Source organism: Myodes glareolus, chromosome 15 (genome assembly GCF_982192425.1).
Source record: "Myodes glareolus chromosome 15, mMyoGla1.1, whole genome shotgun sequence".
NCBI classification, from domain to species: Eukaryota; Metazoa; Chordata; class Mammalia; order Rodentia; family Cricetidae; genus Myodes; species Myodes glareolus.
In genome coordinates, this window is record NC_142040.1 from 51,968,105 (window position 1) to 51,980,987 (window position 12,883).

Consider the following 12,883-nt stretch of genomic DNA (forward strand, 5'->3'; position numbering starts at 1 on the left):
TATTTGTTCACAGAATTTCCATGTAAAAAATACAAGAAGACACCATTAAGAAATTGGCCTTTGAGTTTGGCCAGATTCCATGACACTGAAGGAAAAATAAACCTTATAAATGATGCTGAGAAAACTGCGTACTAATCTAAAATAATTAAATTAGATTCCCTAAGTCTCTTCCTGACAAAAATTCATTTAAAATATTGAAACACTTTAAGACCTGAAACTTTGAAGTTGTTAGAAAAAAATCACAGGGAAAATTTAAGATACAGGAAAAAGTGAAGATTTTCTGAATACAACTCTAATATTAGTGGACATATATTAAGAATATGTAAGGCTAAGATTCAAAGGCTTTTGCACAGTTAAGGAATCAGTTAAGTTAGGAGACATACTAGAGAATGAAAAAAAAAATTTTGCTGAATACTCATAGGAGAAGGGATTGATATTAAGAAAATATATAAAATATAATAAAAGAACAATTTACCAATAAATGGGCAAATGATTTGATCAGAAAGTCCTCAAGTGAAGCAAGAATTCTCATTGAATACATGGAAAAATGTTCAAAATCCTTAACAATAAAGGAAATGCTAATTAAAACTATATCAAAATTCTATCTTGTCCTAGTGAAAACTATTATCATCAAGAAGATGAAACAGAGCTGAGTAGTGGTAGCCCACGCCTTTAATCTCAGCACTCAGGGAAGTAGAGGCATGTGGAACTTTGTGAGTTTGAGACCAGCCTGGCCTACAAAGCAAGTTCCAGGACAGTCAGAGATACACAGAGAAACCCTGCCTTGAAAAAAAAGAAGAAGATAAAAAAGGGGCCTGGGGAGATGACTCAGTGCTAAGGAGCATTTATTGCTCAGCTTACAATTGTCTGTAACTATATTTATAGAATATCTAATACCTTCTTCTGATCTCTACAGGCACAAGGCGTGCACACAGTGCACATACATCTATGACAGTACTACACATAAATCCATAAATCATATTTAAAAGAAGGTAAATTATTGGTGTGAGACAATTCTGTATTCTGTCAATATGTTTTAAATAAATGCTGATTGGCCAGTACCCAAGCAGGAAGTATAGGTAGGACTACCAGATAAGAAGTGGAGGCAGGTCAATGAGAACAGGAGATTTCTGGGAAGGAGGAAGCCCATTCCTCCCCAGTCCTATCTAGACATGGAAGAAGCATGATGTGACCTGCGCCACTGAAAAAGGTACTGAGCTATGTGGCTAACATAGATAAGAATAATGCTAATATATAAGTTATAAGAGTTAATAAGAAGCCTGAGCTAATGGGCTAATCAGTTTATCATTAATGTAGACTCTGTGTGATTTCTTTGGGGCTAAATGGCTTTGGGACCTGGTGGGAGGACAGAAACCAGGCAAGACAGAGAACCCAACAAGCAGGCCCTCATGTTACAAATAATGATGAGTATGTGGTGAAGAAATTCATAATTACCTTTGGTGGGAACTCAAATTAAATTTTCTTTGCTATGGAAATTAATATGAATGATCCTCAAAAGCTGAAAACAAAAACAACCGTCTGACTTTGCTATAGCACTTTTTGATACATAAAGGAATCAAATTCAGCATATAGTAGATATGTCTACACATCTATGATTACTTCAGGATTATTCACAGTAGAAAGTTAGAAACAAGTCTAAGTACCCACCAATAGATGAATAGATAAGAAAATGTTGATATATATGTGTAACATATATGTATACATAAACACTAAAATACATACCTGCATAAATACATGCATACATACAAGGTAAAGTATTATTAAGCTATAAAAAGTCTGTAGACAACTAGTTGGAACTGGAAACACCATGTTAAGCCATGCAAATCAGACTTAGAAAGACAAATGTCACATTTTTCTCTTAAATCAGAATCTATATTTAAAAAGAAAGATAGCTGCCACATTCCTAAATAACCATAGTTTCTAACAGAAAAGTATGGCTCTTATCCCTTATAAAGGGCTTCTTTTTATAGAAGACGGATGACAAAGGAAATCCACGACTAGTCAAAATACAGAGAAGCCTAACTGATTAATCTTCAACACACTCCTTCATTTCAGGCACAGGGAATACCAGAGTAGGGGGTCAGAAACACTGCAAGAGTCAGAAGGCCAGGACATCTGCTGGGAGAAAGTGTCTTTTGGATGTGACAGAGGAGCAGCATTCATGCAATTTTGACAATGTGGTGGTCTAAATAAGGCCTGTGCACTGACAACACTAGTTGATATGCTAGCACTGACAGTGTAAATATCACAAAACCCAGCCTTAGAAAAAGAACTCCAGGCCCTTAATGGTAACTGAAAGAGGGAGAATAAGTTTTCTCCAGGGACTCAAAGTATTTTATATACATATGAAAATGTCACAATAAAGCAAATTGGATCATAGAAATAATATATACTAGTATTACAGCCGTTGTGGCAGAAAAAACCCTTACTTTCCTCTTCTAAGCAGAGATGATAATAGTGGCTACACTACCAAATGAGGATTAAACAGGGAACACTCATGCATCTTACAGCTGTGGCTAACAACCATGTAAGCTCTGCTTAAGTGCTTGCTGTTAATTTGATGTCACTTATGAGAGCCAACTATCTATGGCTTTGTGACTCTTCTCACTTTATAGTTTCAGTTGATCTTAAATATTCGAGCAGATCCTAAAACGTTTCTCCACCTACAGTCTCCACCTTTCTGCCCATCACCAACAGTTTAGTTAGTTCATTCACATAATTTTTTTTCCAAGTACATTTTTTTAATAAAGATAGTTACAAAAGATGGAAAAATCAGCTCAGAAAGGCCAATTGCTTTTGTTTAATAGATCCCATGTTTTGACATAATGACACATCAATTTAAATACAATCATTTCACATAATTTCTTAAATCATTAGTAGTTGTCTACTGCAACTTTTAATTTGCAAGTGTTATCTCACTGGTAAATTCAGGCATCTCAGCTGGCAGCTAAGTTTATACATGATGTACTCTTACTCTAACTTACGTTTTCAAAGGTATCTTCTACGGTGTATCAACATCTCCTATGCTTCAGCTGTATGTGCCTGGAGGGTGAATCTGCTTAGTGTTTTGGTCTTTGTTGTGGGTTCATGAAAAAGAGCTTCTAAAATCCTTGTATTTACTTAATAATGGGCATCTATTAAATGACAATAAGGTAGTTAAGATTGAGCACCTTCATAGATTCTAAATATGGCTTATTAGTAGAGAATTCTATCATTTATGTAGGAATTCTGGACTTTCATCACCCTATCCTCTAAGGAGAAGAGGGGTATTGGAGTTGAAGTTCTGTTACCTAAAAACCATATATCCAGTCATCTCTGTGATAGGGGACCTACCAGAATGTCTCATCTTGTTATGAACTTGTTTTGTATGTGTAAACCAAAAGTCAAATTCAATAAAAGGAAACTTGAAGCTAGCGGCTTTCCAAGCACTCTTTGGAACATAACACAAATGTCAGCTTTCTGAATTAAAATGGCAGCATCCGTGGACAATAAGATAATTTCTGATGTAGACAATGGATGTCCTCTTGAGTATATGAATAAAGACATGGTGACAATCTGGTTAGTGTCTATCTTTATAAACAGCTTGGTGGGTGATTGATAGGAGTCAGCAGGAGCCTCCCTCACCTGTCAAGGTCATGACCCTCCAAATAAGGAGAGAAAATTCTGAGTCATAACCTCCAGAGGACAGGCTGAAGGCTGAAGGTCAAAAGAAACATGGTACATCTGAAGACACATGAGAATATGGGAGGAATATTGGTCACTGTGCAGGTCATTGATGTGGTCAGCCACAGTGGTCACTATTCTGTTTGCTGTAGTGGTCAGTTGTAGTGTTCATTATAAAGTCAGACATAGTGGTCACTGTAGTTATCACTGAGGTGTTTAGTGCTAGTGCTCAGTGAAATAGTCAATCATAGTGGTCAACACTGTGGCCACCGCAGTGGTCAGTTATAGTGTTTACTGTAATAGTCAGTCATAATTGACAGTTTGGTGACCACTGCAGTGGCCAGTGATAGTGTTCAATGTGATAGTCTGTCATAGTTGTCAGTGTGGTGGTCAGTGTGGTGGTCAGTGAGAGTGGTCACTGTAATAGTCATAGTGGTCACTGTGGTTGCCGTTGATGTGGCCAATTGTAGTATTCACTGTGATGCTCAATCCTTGTGGTCACTGTGGTGGTCACTGTGGTGGTCAGTTATAGTGGTTACTGTGATTGTTAGTTATAGCGGTCAGTGTGGTTTCAGTGTAGTGTACACTGCTCTGGTCAGTAATAGTGGTCACTGGGATGGTCATTTGCAGTTTTCAATGGAATTATGTGCTTTGGTATGTAGTGAGTTCCCTATTTGGGGTGAGTAGAAGTAGGTGTTGCGTCTCCCCAGAAGAAATTTGCACATAGCAACTGCTAAGCCTATCTACTTTGTGCATGAAAGAGTAACTTGTTTCTTTTCCCTTTTCATATTTATCATCCTACTTTTGGTTTCCCTGACACGCTGGGCATCTCACATTTTATAGAGAACATCGCTATTTTCATATTGCTGCTCACGGAGCTCCACTGCAATCTTGTCTGCTGTCTTCACCTCTGGCTCAGAAAACAAAACTCCATCTTTACCCCTCTCTCAACACATCTTGACAGCTGCCAAGATCTTTGTCTACTCTTTTTTTCCCCTCACAAACTATCCAATAAAATTATTCTTGAGCTTTATCCTGAGTTCATGTATTAATATTTAAAATTTAAAAATCTGTACATCAAAGAATCTGAAAAAGTGAGGCTGGCCAAGTTGAGAATAGCTTAATAACCTAGGATTTTGCTTTGGGCTATATTCACATCCTTCCAGTGCACTGGGCAGCCTGATGGCCTCACCTGTCAGCTACATGTACACTACCCACACATTCCACCCTCTAAACGATATGCACCTGGCAACCCCAGGGTGCTAATTGCATTAGGTTACATATGCATCTCTCTCTAAGCAATGGAATTGCTTCTCGTACCCTAACAAAAAGTAGAATTTAATTCTATTTCATTCTTCCTTTGACTGGACAGAAGAAAGTGGCATCCAGTCTGAACTGGTTTGATATGTGTAAACAAAAATACAAACTGTGTCCTCAAGAAACTTTTACAGAGAATCCCTTATTTACCATTTTATGCTAACACATAACTGAGAGTTCTTATGATTAAAATTAGACAGGTGCATTAGAGTAAATGTCATGTGCAGCATAAAAATGATTTTATGACATGATCCATCAATCAGAATGGAAACACACTCAGTATTCCCAATTTTACAGACAAAAGTGGGAATGACAATTCTGATTCCAACTAAGAACTATATTGAAAGGTGCTTTATTTTTTCATTAATGTTGCTATTATGTATAGTTCATGTGTGTGTGATGGGGTCATATGCACCACGTCATGAATGTGAAAGTCAGAAGACATCTTTGGGGGTTCATTTCTCTCCTTCTACCTTGTCGTTGAGACAAAGTCTCTTTTGCTTCTGTCACACTGTGTGCTCAGTGCTAGCTGGCCCAATGGCACCCTGGTGATTGTCTCCTATCCATCTTCCTTCTTGCTGGAGGAATGTTGGTGTTACAGATGTGCATCACTTTGTCTTGCCTTTTCACATGGTTTCTAGAATCAAACCTGGATCATTAGGCTTGCGTGGAAAGTACTTTTTCTCAACGAGCCATCTTGATGGCATATATTGTATCATTTTAAATGAAAAAGAAAGCAAGAGAAATAATAGAAGCTTATTTTACTGCTTCCCCAGTAATAGTCTGGAAAACATTTCTCTTTTCAACTTTAAAAACAGCACACTCTCATTTTAATGCTTCTAGTGTGTGCGTGTGTATGTACATATGAATAAGCATTATATATCTATATATATACACACATACATTCTTATTTTAGATACTTGTTTGTTTTCCTTCCTGTTTTATCATTCCTGATTGGATCAGGTTTCCCATTTTGTCCTCAGTTACAGTGATGCTGCTGTTTCCAGGTCAACCAGAGCACAGCGTTCTCCCCGGAAGAACTGCTCTTTGAAGAATGTGCACTTTTCAGTTGGACCAATCATACTAAGGGGACGAACAGATCATTTTTTTTTTAACTCATCCTCTTTTCCACATTCTGACCACGTTTTTCTTCCTCAGAACTTCCCAATTCAGGTATAGACAACCCTGTTTCCTTTATTATCACAACTACATTTTTTATTTAATACATGTGAATATTCAGAATATTTTATTCCCAATTTTACGTAGACATGCATTTTCTAAGTGATGGGAAAATGGCTGTCATGGCCCCTGCAGTGTCAGGGAAACAGGGAGAGCTTCCTCAGAGGGAAACATTTTTGTCTGATTAGTGTGGCCTGAGTTGTTCTCATGTGTGACCAGGAAGTTGGGGTGAATGTCTTTGCTTCTTAGCCCTTTCCCTGCTCACCACTTTGGCAGGTGATTTCTGTGCATGGGCAGTGTGTTTCTTTCCTTCTTGGCCTTAGATTTGGTCACATAATACGTTTGGATGATAATATGGAGTGTAACTGATTACTGGGGTACCTTTGCACTGCCCCTCTTTTGACTCCTCTGTGGAGAGTTCAGCTAATTTAGGTTGTTAGTTTCAAGAGGAAGGCAACTCATGGACACCTTCATTTCTTTGCTGTTTCTTTATTGTCAGTATGATTGTGTTCTTATATTTTAATCAGTTTTATTTCTTCTGTGAGTCTTGCTCATTTCCCTTTTGGACACTTAATATTGTAAGAATTTGTGGACATTATGGACCTTTCTCCCCTTTTACCATTGTAGTGTTGCTGCATTTTTTAGCTTATTATTATCTTTTCTCTTGCTGAAAAAAAAATTAAAGCTTAATAATACAATCACAAGCTTTCTAAATTTTCTGAATTTTTTTTTAATCCTTTACTTCTCTTGCTCCTGTTTCATGCCTGACTTAGAAATGTTTCCACACCCAAAAATTATAAGACCATTGATGGAGGAGGGTTAACAGTCTATGTGCTACTTTCATTGGTTAATAAAGAAAACTGCCTGGCCTGATAGGTCAGAACATAGGTAGGCGGGGAAGACAGAACTGAATTCTGGGAGGAAGAAAGCAGAGTCAGAGAGCTGCCTGCCATGAAGCTGCCAGGTCAGACATGCTGAATCTTTCCCGGTAAACCATGACCTCATGGTGAGATACAGATTATTAGAAATAATAATATTTCTAATATGTTGAATCAATATGTTTGAGTTACCCAAAAAGAGGCTATAGATAATGGGCCAGGCAGTTTTTAAAAGAATACAGTTTCCGTGTAATTATTTTGGGTAAAGCTAGCTGGGCGGGTGGCTCCTCCTTTATGCAACAGATCATCCAGTCACATCATCTACAAAATTTGTTTTCATCCTTAAAATACTTTTCTAAATGATGTGGACTTTGGCTTAGAATAAGAGTTCCAAGGCAAAATAATTTTCTTCTTTACCTACAAATATACAGTGTATTGATCCAAAGTCATTTATTAAATAATTTATTTTTTTTCCTCAAAAAGTGGAAATGGGGCATGAGAGATGACTCAGCATTTACAAGCACTGACTGCTCTTCCAGAGAACCAGGATTTGATTCCCAGTATGCACATGGTGATCCAGATCTGATGCCCTATTCCCTCTTTTAGCCTCAATACACATCAGGCACATGCCTGGTGCATAAACATATAGACGCAAGTAAAAACATCTTTACACATATAATAAAAATAAATAGGTCTCAAAATTTGGGGCTAGGTTGCATTTTTGTGATTAGACATCAACCCAAATATTATGTGCTCTATATCATAGATTATTAATTTCTACTGAATCAAATTAAAAAACCACTTCTATAATTAGTTTTTTGATTATTTAAAAATTTTAAAATCCATTTTCTGTGTGTATATGTGTTGCAAGCATGCATGTCTATATACTATTTGCATGCCTGCCTGGTGCCCACAGACGTTGGAAGAAGGTACTGAATTGCCTGTAACTATAGATACAGTTGTTTATGAATCACAGTGTTGGTGCTGGGAAATCTACCCTGGGTAATCTGGAAGAACAGCCATTGCTCTTAATACATAAATCCTCTCTTGGGCCCTGACAGTTAGTATTTTATAAATTCTTTTCTTCTCTAGAATTGTATAGGTTACTATTGAATATTATTTATTTTTGTTATGCTTAGAATAATGAGATATAAATAAAAATGAGACCCTTAGTTGGTCACCAAATATCAAGAGGTGAGCCCGAAAAGCATACACAAAGGAGTGACACTAGTTAGACTCAGTTCATTATACTTATATATTTGTTCACACACACACATAATAAAAATGATGAAAGAAAAAGAGGCTGTGTATTTGTGAAGTGGGGTGGAGGGAGTACAAAGAAAGGATGGTAGAAGGGAGCTGTGGAATGATGTAAACAGTACACACTTAAAATTTAAAGGAATTGTTATTAAACGTGATGACTTTTTAAGAATGAGATTGGGTGGTTTTTATTTGTTAAATTATAGAGGTTGATGCTCATTGAATATGGTGCAAAACCAAACATTATGCTAGTGTAATATTAAACACTCAATAATGATTTCAAGGAGTAAATGAAGATATAGAAACACTGCAAGTAAAATACTTTATGAAGCTTCAACTCTTTATGAAGTTACTCTACTTTTTGATATTTTCCAAGCATGAAGCTATTGCAGGTTTCAATGATAATATATTTGCTACCTCTTCACTCAGTATTTCTTCTTCTTGCTTCACTTTCTTCTCTAGTTGCATCATCTAGGATTTATAGATTAATATTAAATGTGATGGTAGTAGAATTTTTGTTCTATCCTTAAGTCTATTGGTATATCTTAATAGCTCATAATGGAGAATAAAAGTTGGCTTAAATTCTACTAGAATTTTATTAGCTATTTAAAAATAAAGTGCTAATAATATTAAAATCTGTGTTGCAACTTATTAAATTTATGAAAAGTTATTATGCCGATGTAAGATTTACAGTGTGTTAATGTCATGTTACAGAACTTACTGAACTTTTGTATAATTAAATTATTTATCTCTTGATCTCTAAAAGTAATAATTTACCCCACCAGAAGGTAAATTTAGCACTAAAATACTTAAGAGTATTCTAAAATTTTTAATCCAATGCCTAACACAGCTAATATGTTGTAGGAACAAAATTGACAGCAACAAAAGTCCTTTTCAATCCTACAAGATCTACTGCATTTCAGGCTGACAAATATTTATCTTGAATATAGAAAGATTGGTACAATAATTATAGTTGAGGAGTGTTCCAGATTAACTCGAGTGTTTCCACAGAAAGAACTTTCAGGCTATTTTCCAAGCCTCAGGGGATGTGCTTGTTGTTTGCTTCACATTTTGCTGTCAGTATTTTGAGGAGTACCAGCATGTTCCTTGGACTCACCAAGCTTTATGCTCAACACTTTCTTTGTCTTTACGGCTGGCTGCTATTTCAAACAGCATACATAAGTCTACACAAAGGCACACAGTGTTGTAATTCAGAAGTTAAGATTGACTTTATTGTAGAGCTTAAATGAATCAATTTTATCAATAAACAAAATTAAATGTAGATAATTTTCAAGAAATGAAGCTTGGGAAATTCTTGCCCCTTTTCACTCTGTAATTTCCCCACTTTTGTGGTCACGGTGGTTAAGAGCACAGCTGGGGAGGGAAGTGTGGATGGGGAAGGCAACTGACTCCTTGCACGTGGCTGCCCAGATGTGGTATTTCTCAGGGATGTGGGGCAAGCTCTTTCTGAATAGTTTAGCATGGCTTTTTTTAAATGTAGAACAGTGATGAAGAAACAACTTGGATAACGCAACATTATTTGCTGATGTGTTTATTCATCTTTTCATTTGGTATTGTGTTTAGCAAGGTAATCGTAGTCCCCAATGCCAAAATACCTAAAGTCCATAGAGGAACCACAGAACAAAGCATTTGCAAGTTGGTGTAGTACCAACAGGAATAAGCATAAAGTGTGCAGGGATAAACAGTTCAGTCAAATCCTGCTCTATAAGAACATGCCCTTCCAGAAAATATCTTATCTGAGATGTGACTCAGAAAGGTCAGGGGAAATGAAGACAGGCTGAATCATAAGGGAGTAGCCACAGAAAGTCTTAAAGGATTCTTAGGGACAGAGAGTAGGTGCCTTGTACTTTGGCACCCTGACATTCTTTGAAATATTGGAGATAACTTTATATAGGCCAAAGTATGAGAGTCTATAATCTTACCTGGAAGGGCTAATTTAATCAATCAGAATTCAATATAACACCTCTAAAAACATTACAGGAAATATCAAAAGGGTTTCAGGCTTACATCCACGAATCCCAGTACACACTTGTACATGAAGGGTTTTAAATAAATTTTAAAAATTTGCTTAGTGTGTGTGTGTGTGTGTGAGAGAGAGAGAGAGAGAGAGAGAGAGAGAGAGAGAGAGAGAGAGAGAGAAAGAGAGAGAGAGGAAAAGAGGGGGGAGGGAGGGAGGGAAGAAAAGAGAAAGAAAAGAGAGAGAAGGAGAGAGAGAGGGAGGAATGGAGAGAGAGAGAGAGAGAGAGAGAGAGAGAGAGAGAGAAGGAGAGAGAGAGAGGGAGGAAGAGAGAGAGAGAGAGAGAGAGAGAGAGAGAGAGAGAGAGAGAGAGAATGTGAATTCATGTGCACTATGTACTTGCAGAAACTCCAGAAGACCAGTAGAGAACAGAAAATGCCCTGGACCTTGGGTGACAGGCAGATTTGAGCTGCCCTGTGGGTGCTGAGAACTGAACTGAGTTCTCTGTAAGAACAGTAAGCATTCTTAAATGCTGAGCCATCTCTCCAGCCCCACATGAAGTTCTTAGGTCACACTTCTTTACAAGCACACCCAGCCCCTGTAGGAAAGACAACCACATGCAAATTGCACTCTTTATCTCCATCAGCTCCGTTGTTTCAGTCACTCACTGAATGAATTATTGCTGCCCACCTCGTTTTAAACACAGTAGCACTCCCGTTAAGACTTGGCCGTGAATACACCCTGTACAACTTCTTCTACGAAGGAACTGTTAGAGCTGCCCTCACTTGTTTAAAGCGGTAGAACTTGTCATAATTATATTTAGGGAGCTAGTGCACTCCGAATATACAAAGAAAGGCAGCTCTTGATCTGAAAGAACTACCTTAAAAATTCTGAGGGTTTAATAGCTGTACAATGCAAGAATATTGCCAAGAAAACTAGAGTGGCAGAATGATGACAGAAACTCTAAGGGTGGATTTAAAAAAGTAAAATAGATGGGACTCTGTTTGGTTATCTTGAAGTTATTTCTCATTTCAAAGAAATAAAAGTACTGAAAAGAGTAGTTTGTTGATAAGTTCATGGGTGAAATTATGACCATACCCTAGGAAGAAGTGACACTGGCCATGTAATGTGTTACAGTCTGAGTGTCGGTGTCTTCACAATGCATGTTGAAAATTTAACTTCTACTACGATGGAATTGAGATGCTGGGTCTTGTTTAAAAGGTCCAAAGGGTGTTTGAGTGTAAGGCACAGTGAGAACTCAGTGGTATTTTACTGAGAACCCTACCATGCTGACACACTTCCCAGTTTCTAAAATTGTAAGAAATCAGTTTGTACTGTTTTTAATTTACCCAAACCAAACGTCTTTTGTTCAAGTGGCTTAAATGGACCAAGTTACAAAAGAATATATAGACATGTTTAAATTAAACATTCAAGATTAATATGTTATTTTTATGAAAATGCAATTTCTTTACCTTTCTGAAGTAAATGCATTACTGCTGCCATCCGAGACAGTGATAACTATATCAGTAACTATTCTTGTACATTCCCCTGAATGTACAAGCTTTTCTCACAACTTTATGGCTCACTATACTTTTTCTTTTGTTGAGAAAAATCCCCGTGTGATCTCCAGGCTCAGTTACCTGTCATACTCCAGAGTCTTGCTTTCCCATATGAAATATGACCTTCATTTTGTCCTTGCTTGTATCTTTTTCTATTTAGCCTTTACTTGTTTTGTAATATTTTAAAAATTAATATTTTATACATGTGTGGGTGTTTTGTTTGTATGTATGCCTGCATTCCACGCATGCCTGGTGCTCGGGGCGGGGGCAGAGTAGAGTGCTGGATCCCTGGAAATGGAGTTGCAGAAGTTCTTAGTCACGTATGGGTACTGGGAATTGAACTTGGGTCCTCTGTAAAGGAAGAACAGCAGTGTTCTTAACTGCTGAGTCATTTCTCCATCCTCTTTACCTGGTTTTGTTGTGCTTTTCTTCTGTCCTAACAGGGGATCTTCATTGCATGTTGGGGATTCCCCAACTTTGTAGCACCGCCTGCTTCTTACTGTAAATTTAAATACCAGTTGTTCTCTTATCTCTTGCTAAGGCTCACACAAGGCTCAAACTTGCTGCTGTCAGCCACTCCGGCAGTCTGTGGTGCTGAGTGTCATTGTTAAGGCTCCTCAGGAGTAGGTGACCCAAATGAAGGTAATTATTTTCAGTTTCTAGAACTCTGAGGCACAGAGATACAGAGAGATCCTTGGCCTGCAAGACTGGCTATTCACCCTTCAAGATGCTCTGTGAGCCATCTAATATTTTTAGTAAACTCTCTGCTTGAAATCATTTATTTTGCTAGATGCTAAGCATTGTGACTGATATTTTACCATTAAACATTAGTGTGATATTTGAACACTACTTTGTATTTTTTATCCATTAACTGTGAGCTTGGAGTATCTACTCCCATAGTTTAGTGGCTAGCATTGTATTAAAGTAATGCAGTATGGCTTCTTAACAAATTGCTATTAATTATTGAATTGGTTAAAAATATCTTTCTGGGATCTTTACCCCATTAATGACTTATGAATGCTCTCAGT